At 45.6% G+C, this 9,522-nt stretch overlaps 1 protein-coding gene across 1 annotated transcript in view; it reads right to left on the reverse strand.

Moving 5' to 3' along the window:
• Positions 1-7,275: 7,275 nt before the first annotated feature.
• Positions 7,276-9,522, reverse strand: part of plxnb3 (plexin B3) — a 325,474-nt gene continuing 323,227 nt past the window's right edge. The window contains exons 37-38 of the mRNA XM_052484163.1: positions 8,741-9,522; positions 7,276-8,645 (exon numbers count right to left, since the gene is read on the reverse strand). The exon at positions 8,741-9,522 is cut by the window's right edge and continues 522 nt beyond it. The gene's annotated coding sequence lies outside the window, so the exon portion shown is untranslated. The remainder of the gene's footprint in view (positions 8,646-8,740) is intronic.

The following is a 9,522-nucleotide window of genomic DNA, read 5'->3' on the forward strand; positions in this document are numbered from 1 at the left end:
AAGTTATAGCTTTTTTTTTTCTATTTAAAGAGAAATTTAAGCTGTCTTGATTTGTCCAGATTCAGATGAAGTATTGATTGTAGGAGACTTATCTCTCTCACCAACTTCAAACATCTGCTATCTGAGCAGCTAACCGATCGCTGCAGCTGTACATAGTCTATTGGTAAATAGCCCACCCATTTTCACCTACCTCATCCCCATACTGTTTTTATTTATTTACTTTTCTGCTCTTTTGCACACCAATATCTCTACCTGTACATGATCATCTGATCATTTATCACTCCAGTGTTAATCTGCAAAATTGTAATTATTTGCCTACCTCCTCATGCCTTTTGCACACATTGTATATAGACTCCCCTTTTTTTCTACTGTGTTATTGACTTGTTAATTGTTTACTCCATGTGTAACTCTGTTGTCTGTTCACACTGCTATGCTTTATCTTGGCCAGGTCGCAGTTGCAAATGAGAACTTGTTCTCAACTGGCCTCCCTGGTTAAATAACGGTGTTCTCAACTAGCCTACCTGGTTAAATAAAGGTGTTCTCAACTAGCCTACCTGGTTAAATAACGGTGTTCTCAACTAGCCTACCTGGTTAAATAAAGGTGTTCTCAACTAGCCTACCTGGTTAAATAAAGGTGTTCTCAACTAGCCTACCTGGTTAAATAAAGGTGTTCTCAACTAGCCTACCTGGTTAAATAAAGGTGTTCTCAACTGGCCTACCTGGTTAAATAAAGGTGTTCTCAACTGGCCTACCTGGTTAAATAAAGGTGTTCTCAACTGGCCTACCTGGTTAAATAAAGGTGTTCTCAACTAGCCTACCTGGTTAAATAAAGGTGTTCTCAACTGGCCTACCTGGTTAAATAAATGTGTTAACTAGCCTACCCGGTTAAATAAAGGTGTTCTCAACTAGCCTACCTGGTTAAATAAAGGTGTTCTCAACTAGCCTACCCGGTTAAATAAAGGTGTTCTCAACTAGCCTACCCGGTTAAATAAAGGTGTTCTCAACTAGCCTACCCGGTTAAATAAAGGTGTTCTCAACTAGCCTACCTGGTTAAATAAAGGTGAGGATGGATCCACAATGACAGAGTGAGAAGAATTATTACACTACATGTGGACACTGCAATACAGATGCCCTGGAACAGACACCCATATATAGACCAGTATGTGGACACTGCAACAGACACCCTGTCTCTACTATATAGACAGCAGTATGTGGACACTGCAATACAGACACCCGGTCTCTACACCCATATATAGGAGTATGTGGACACTGCAATACAGACACCCTGGACACCACCCCTTCAAATTAGGGGATTATATTTCAGCCACACCTGTTGCTGACAGGTATAGAAAATTGAGCACAAAGCCATGCGATCTCCATAGACAAACATTGGCAGTAGAATGGCCCATACTGAAGAGACCACACAAGCTCACAGAACAGGACCGCTGAAGCACATAGCCCTTAAATGACCTGTCCTCCCTCGGTTCCAAACTGTCGGCACAAGAACTTGTCATCGCGAGCTTCAAATTCTTATTTCCCTCATTAAAATACAAATCAATTTATAACATTTTTGACATGCGTATTTCTGTCTCTCACTGTTCAAATAAACCATTAAAATTATAGACTGATCATTTCTTTGTCAGTGGGCAAATGTACAAAATCAGCAGGGGGTCAAATACTTTTTCTCCCCTCACTGTACAAACCTTGTCGCTGATTTAATGTCAAGCCCGAGACTGGGCTCCTCAGGAAGCAATAATTTGCATGATGAGTAGTAACGGTCCAATCGGAGCAGAGCCTGAAGGAACCCATTTGGTTATCAACATTGATTCAAATGAAGTCAAAAGGGGACTATCCTTTTCAAAGACCACCTTTATTTAGTTTCTATGATGTCACAGTTCTACATCATCGACCAGAACAAACCAGACACAAAAGCCTATTCAATGTTAAAATTATAACTTTATTTTTTTTCCCCCATACAAATGTTCATTTGACAACAGACTCATTTTGGCTCCCAAAATGTAAATCTTGTAAAGCAATAGAGTTTTAAATTCCATCAAAGTTGAGAAAGAAACGATTCTCTTCATAATGTATTTACAAACACATAGCACATCTGGTATCAAACCGTAACAACACACTCACCAAATACACTGGTTTGGTTTCCAGCTCTCTTTCAACTGCTTGTGTCACATTTGAGTTGGATTGTTGTTAATCAGAATCTGAATATGGCACCCTATTCCGTAGCCTGATCAGGCCAACAGTAGTGCACTAGATCGGGATTAGGGTCCCATTTGGTACGCCGCCATAGTTGATCAGACAGAGATCCTCTCAGTCCAGAGCTTTTATACCGAGACTTATTGTTTACGACCCAGAACAGGAAGTAATATCAAACTGTACAAGTAGAATAACAACAGTTATTAAAACTGGTTGTTCGGATCCTGGATGCTGATTGGACCCTGTTCCCTTTAAAACGTGTACTACGTTCAACCCTTGGCACATTGGGAAGCACATTGGACTCTGGTCAAAAGTAGTGCACTAGATAGGGAATAGGGTGTCATTTGGGAGACTGACGATGAGTCAGGACACCCAGAGTCAGGACACCCAGAGAGTCAGGACATCCAGAGAGTCAGGACACCCAGAGAGTCAGGACACCCAGAGAGTCAGGACACCCAGAGAGTCAGGACACCCAGAGAGTCAGGACACCCAGAGAGTCAGGACACCCAGAGAGTCAGGACACCCAGAGAGTCAGGACACCCAGAGTCAGGACACCCAGAGAGTCAGGACACCCAGAGAGTCAGGACACCCAGAGAGTCAGGACACCCAGAGAGTCAGGACACCCAGAGAGTCAGGACACCCAGAGAGTCAGGACACCCAGAGAGTCAGGACACCCAGAGAGTCAGGACACCCAGGACACCCAGAGAGTCAGGACACCCAGAGAGTCAGGACACCCAGAGAGTCAGGACAACCAGAGTCAGGACAACCAGAGAGTCAGGACAACCAGAGTCAGGACAACCAGAGTCAGGACAACCAGAGTCAGGACAACCAGAGAGTCAGGACACCCAGAGAGTCAGGACACCCAGAGAGTCAGGACACCCAGAGAGTCAGGACACCCAGAGAGTCAGGACACCCAGAGAGTCAGGACACCCAGAGAGTCAGGACACCCAGAGTCAGGACACCCAGAGAGTCAGGACACCCAGAGAGTCAGGACACCCAGAGAGTCAGGACACCCAGAGAGTCAGGACACCCAGAGAGTCAGGACACCCAGAGAGTCAGGACACCCAGAGTCAGGACACCCAGAGAGTCAGGACACCCAGAGAGTCAGGACACCCAGAGTCAGGACACCCAGAGAGTCAGGACACAAATCAGTGTTTAGTTTCATCTGTACTTCAAATCCTCTCAGATTTTTTATTTTTTTAAATTTTTTTAAAGAGGAAGTTTATCAAAAATTGTCACTGTCATGCAGAAGTTTCAAACGTCATGTTTCCTTCTAACATATATGTTCTGTACTCACACACACACACACACACACACACACACACACACAGCTGCAACATCCCCAACGGCACCCTATCCCCTACATAGGGCACTACTTTTGACTAGGGCCTATAGGACTCTGGTCAAAAGTAGTGCCCTATATAGGGGATAGGGTGCGTTCCTGCTCTGATTGTAGTCTTAAGGAATCAGACGTACATAAAGACACGACCAGACGATTACAAAAAGCACACGCATGCAGAGAACCTTCAGAAAAATACAGGCAACACAACACTCACTAACAGGAAGACGAACGGACGCGTTCCAGGCTGACTACGTTTCAGACGCATGCCAGATTTCATAACAGCTGGATCAGTGTTTATCGTGTTAGTTAACCACCACACATGTTATACCACTCCGATACCAGACTGCACGCATCGACTTCAATACATTTGACCTGGAACGTGTCCTATAGTTTCAGAAGTGATCATGAGCCAGTTACAACAGCTGGATCAGTTATGCTGCCTCAGACCACAGGATAAGGGCAGAACACCTTTGACCTTTTAAATGCTCCAATCAAAACTCTCCAAACGCTCCAGTCAAAACTCTCCAAACGCTCCAATCAAAACTCTCCGAACGCTCCAATCAAAACTCTCCAAACGCTCCAATCAAAACTCTCCAAACGCTCCAATCAAAACTCTCCAATCAAAACTCTCCAAACGCTCCAATCAAAACTCTCCAAACGCTCCAATCAAAACTCTCCAAACGCTCCAATCAAAACTCTCCAAACACTCCAATCAAAGTGTTATTAAGGTGTCAAAGGGTTAGACATAGGGGGGGGGGGCAACATAATAAACATGACTCCAACTCCCAGAAATCCTGTAAATATTTCATACAGCTGCTAAAGGAAGACACAGTCAGGAAACCTCCTTTAAAATCACACTGTATCTGTGCCAAATGGTGCCCTGCTCGCTTTATAGTGCAACCATTGTGGTCCAAAGTAGTGCACTATATAGAGAATAGGGTGCCATTAAATCCAGCCATACATACTGAGCTACAAATGCCGGGATATGAGCAAGACAACGTGTTTAAGGGGTTAAAATGAATTAAAATCACCATTCAACGATATAAACTACACACTAACTTTACAAACCCAAGAACAAATAAATACATAAATGATCTCTATGTACACTAACTAAATGTTGGCGTCTTCAAACCAGGAGCCGGGGTCAAAGGTCAATGATCAACATGTCAAAGCACCCTATTCCCTATATATAGGACACTACTTTAGACCAGTACCCTATTCCCTATATATAGGACACTACTTTAGACCAGTGCCCTATTCCCTATATATAGGACACTACTTTAGACCAGTGCCCTATTCCCTATATATTGGACACTACTTTAGACCAGTGCCCTATTCCCTATATATAGGACACTACTTTAGACCAGTGCCCTATTCCCTATATATAGGACACTACTTTAGACCAGTGCCCTATTCCCTATATATAGGACACTACTTTAGACCAGTGCCCTATTCCCTATATATAGGACACTACTTTAGACCAGTGCCCTATTCCCTATATATAGGACACTACTTTAGACCAGTGCCCTATTCCCTATATATTGGACACTACTTTAGACCAGGGCCCATAGAATAGGTCCATTATTTTCATCTCTTCCACGAGAGAGCACTCTAGGGATCCACAGTATACAGAGAACAGGGGGCCGTTTGGAACCATTAAGGGTAACCATAGTAACAATAGCGATACTGAATGTGTGGGGTCAGAGGAGACCGACAGATACTATTTCAGTTAGCAGAGTTGGGTAGATTACTTATTTGAATGTAATCAGTAATGTAACTCGGTTACTTTTGGATTACTTTCCCCTTAACACGCATTAGAAGAGGACAAGAAAGACCCGGAAAACACACTTGGTGTGTCATCATCATAGTGGCTTCCGATTGGTGCTCATCATTTGGCGTGTCATCACCATAGTGGCTTCCGATTGGTGGTCATCATTTGGCGTGTCATCACCATAGTGGCTTCCGATTGGTGGTCATCATTTGGCGTGTCATCACCATAGTGGCTTCCGATTGGTGGTCATCATTTGGCGTGTCATCATAGTGGTTTTGTGGTCAGACTCTCCTCACGTGGATCAAACTTGCCCCCCTTTTTATCCCACAAAGCACCCATTCTGAATTAAAAAGTAATCCAAGAAGTAATCTAGTTTTTCCAAAAAGTACATGTAATCTGATTACATGTTTTTGTTGTTGCTGGTAAACGTATCTGATTACAGTTCCCCAACTCTGGCTGTTAGTTAACCTGTAACAGTAAAGATCAAGGAGTTGAACTGCTGGACCATCATTCCCTGTTTAAATCCTCGACTTCGGGATTCTCATGCTTATTTCCTTCCGACTCCAGGAATCCTCCAACCAGGGGGGAAAACAGCGTTCCCAGGAAGTTTAGTTACGGTTGTCTTTACACATCCACAGCACAAACTCAAAACTAGTTCGTCATGTCAGTTCATTTGGCAAACGAGTTCAACTTCAACAAAAAAAAAAAATTCCACACAGTTTTTAAGTCGTTTACAAATTTGACAAGAAGAAGAAGGCACATTTGGTTGGTATCAGTGGAGGACGGGGGAGGACGGCATCTACTGACCGTCATTGGTTGGTATGAATAAGCACTATTTACAGAGAATAAGATTGACACTGTCGAGAAACGGTCTGTTCAACAGAACAACCTGCTAGACGCTGTTTTGCTTCTTTTTTTTTTAAATGACTCAAATTCGTCTCAACTCCTCATCGGCCCCCTCTGCTGGCGAGACCAGGTGTTGCCGGGTTTACAACCTTCAATCCTCATTCTTTCCCTTGTTGGCACCTGTGAGACTTATTGCTGTACATGTAGTTTGCCTAATTAGTAGTAGTAGTAGTAGTAGTAGTAGTAGTAGTAGTAGTAGTAGTAAACTAACTGTCAATTTGGTATAACTTTGTCAGTATTATGGTTCAACCAGAGCGTTGTGTTAGAAGGGATTGGATGTCTGAGCAGTAACAGACTGGTACTCAGGCTAGGTTCAGACCCCCACAGAGCAGTAACAGACTGGTACTCAGGCTAGGTTCAGGCCACCACAGAGCAGTAACAGACTGGTACTCAGGCTAGGTTCAGACCACCACAGAGCAGTAACAGACTGGTACTCAGGCTAGGTTCAGACCACCACAGAGCAGTAACAGACTGGTACTCAGGCTAGGTTCAGACCCCCACAGAGCAGTAACAGACTGGTACTCAGGCTAGGTTCAGACCCCCACAGAGCAGTAACAGACTGGTACTCAGGCTAGGTTCAGACCCCCACAGAGCAGTAACAGACTGGTACTCAGGCTAGGTTCAGGCCACCACAGAGCAGTAACAGACTGGTACTCAGGCTAGGTTCAGGCCCCCACAGAGCAGTAACAGACTGGTACTCAGGCTAGGTTCAGACCCCCACAGAGCAGTAACAGACTGGTACTCAGGCTAGGTTCAGACCCCCACAGAGCAGTAACAGACTGGTACTCAGGCTAGGTTCAGACCCCCACAGAGCAGTAACAGACTGGTACTCAGGCTAGGTTCAGACTCCCACAGAGCAGTAACAGACTGGTACTCAGGCTAGGTTCAGACCCCCACAGAGCGGTAACAGACTGGTACTCAGGCTAGGTTCAGACCCCCACAGAGCAGTAACAGACTGGTACTCAGGCTAGGTTCAGGCCCCCACAGAGCAGTAACAGACTGGTACTCAGGCTAGGTTCAGACCCCCAGACCCCCACAGAGCAGTAACAGACTGGTACTCAGGCTAGGTTCAGACCCCCACAGAGCAGTAACAGACTGGTACTCAGGCTAGGTTCAGACCCCCACAGAGCAGTAACAGACTGGTACTCAGGCTAGGTTCAGACCCCCACAGAGCAGTAACAGACTGGTACTCAGGCTAGGTTCAGACCCCCACAGAGCAGTAACAGACTGGTACTCAGGCTAGGTTCAGACCACCACAGAGCAGTAACAGACTGGTACTCAGGCTAGGTTCAGACCCCCACAGAGCAGTAACAGACTGGTACTCAGGCTAGGTTCAGACCCCCACAGAGCAGTAACAGACTGGTACTCAGGCTAGGTTCAGACCACCACAGAGCAGTAACAGACTGGTACTCAGGCTAGGTTCAGACCCCCACAGAGCAGTAACAGACTGGTACTCAGGCTAGGTTCAGACCCCCACAGAGCAGTAACAGACTGGTACTCAGGCTAGGTTCAGACCCCCACAGAGCAGTAACAGACTGGTACTCAGGCTAGGTTCAGACCCCCACAGAGCAGTAACAGACTGGTACTCAGGCTAGGTTCAGACTCCCACAGAGCAGTAACAGACTGGTACTCAGGCTAGGTTCAGACCCCCACAGAGCAGTAACAGACTGGTACTCAGGCTAGGTTCAGACCCCCACAGAGCAGTAACAGACTGGTACTCAGGCTAGGTTCAGACCCCCACAGAGCAGTAACAGACTGGTACTCAGGCTAGGTTCAGACCCCCACAGAGCAGTAACAGACTGGTACTCAGGCTAGGTTGTAACAACAACGTGTCTCTGTTTTTCAGTAAAGAGCTTGTATTGAGTTCAGTGGCCAGCTTCAAGAACATAGCACAGAACATACAGATTAGACTGCTTTAAAACCTTCAGCGTGTCATAAATAATCGTAAAATGGTTTTCAAAACAACAAGACATGGGGAGTAGGGGGCATTTTAAGGAAATAAAACATTTTAATACATCGCCAGAAATTGAGCTTGTATTTCCTGGTATTCAAAGATAAAGATGTTCACAAAACTACTGCTAACAAGGGAAATGGTTTTGCTAAAAATGTTTTCAAAAAAAGACCAAACACGGTCAACCTGACCGTCCATCTGTAGAGACAGTTACTGAGAGAGTCTGATAGTCTAGAGAGCTGCAGGGTGGAGGCCCCCCAACGGTGGCTATAGTGGTCAACCTGACCGTCCATCTGTAGAGACAGTTACTGAGAGAGTCTGATAGTCTAGAGAGCTGCAGGGTCCCCAACGGTGGCTATAGTGGTCAACCTGACCGTCCATCTGTAGAGACAGTTACTGAGAGAGTCTGATAGTCTAGAGAGCTGCAGGGTGGAGGCCCCCCAACGGTGGCTATAGTGGTCAACCTGACCGTCCATCTGTAGAGACAGTTACTGAGAGAGTCTGATAGTCTAGAGAGCTGCAGGGTGGTGGCCCCCCAACGGTGTCTATAGTGGTCAACCTGACTGTTAAGACTAGACTGTGGGCTCGTTACAGAACGTCCATGTTGCAGTCGACCTGTACAGCTCAGGGGGTTAATATAGGTCGGTGTGACATGTGATCATCTGTGCAACATGACTGCAATACAGACACCCTGGAACGTACCCCGTCTCTACACCCAAATATATATAGACAGCAGTATGTGGACACCCCTTCAAATTAGGGGATTATATTTCAGCCACACCCGTTGCTGATAGGTGGATAACATTGAGCAGACAGCCATGCAATCTCCATAGACAAACACTGGCGGTATAATGGCCCATACTGAAGAGCTCAGTGACTTTCAACGTGGCACCGTCATAGGATGCCACCTTTCCAACAAGTCAGTTCGTCAAATTTTTGCCCTGCAAGAGCTGCCCCGGTCAACTGTAAGTGCTGTTTATTGTGAAGTGGAAACGTCTAGGAGCAACAACGGCACAGCCACAAAGTGGTAGGCCACACGAGCTCACAGAACGGAACCGCCAAGTGCTGAAGCTCGATGAGTGTAAAAATCATCTGTCCTCGGTTGCAACGCCACACACACACACACACACACACACACACACACACACACACACACACACACACACACACACACACACACACACACACACACACACACACACACACACACACACACGTAACATAAAGCATTTATGGGGGATAAATAGGATAAGTTTACTCTGGCCATTTTATTTAAATGATCTGTGGAAGTGGGCGTTTCCTTTCTCACGTGGGTTTGGTTCCTCCAGAGAGGAAACAACT

This window comes from Oncorhynchus keta, chromosome 28 (assembly GCF_023373465.1).
Source record: "Oncorhynchus keta strain PuntledgeMale-10-30-2019 chromosome 28, Oket_V2, whole genome shotgun sequence".
NCBI classification, from domain to species: domain Eukaryota; kingdom Metazoa; phylum Chordata; class Actinopteri; order Salmoniformes; family Salmonidae; genus Oncorhynchus; species Oncorhynchus keta.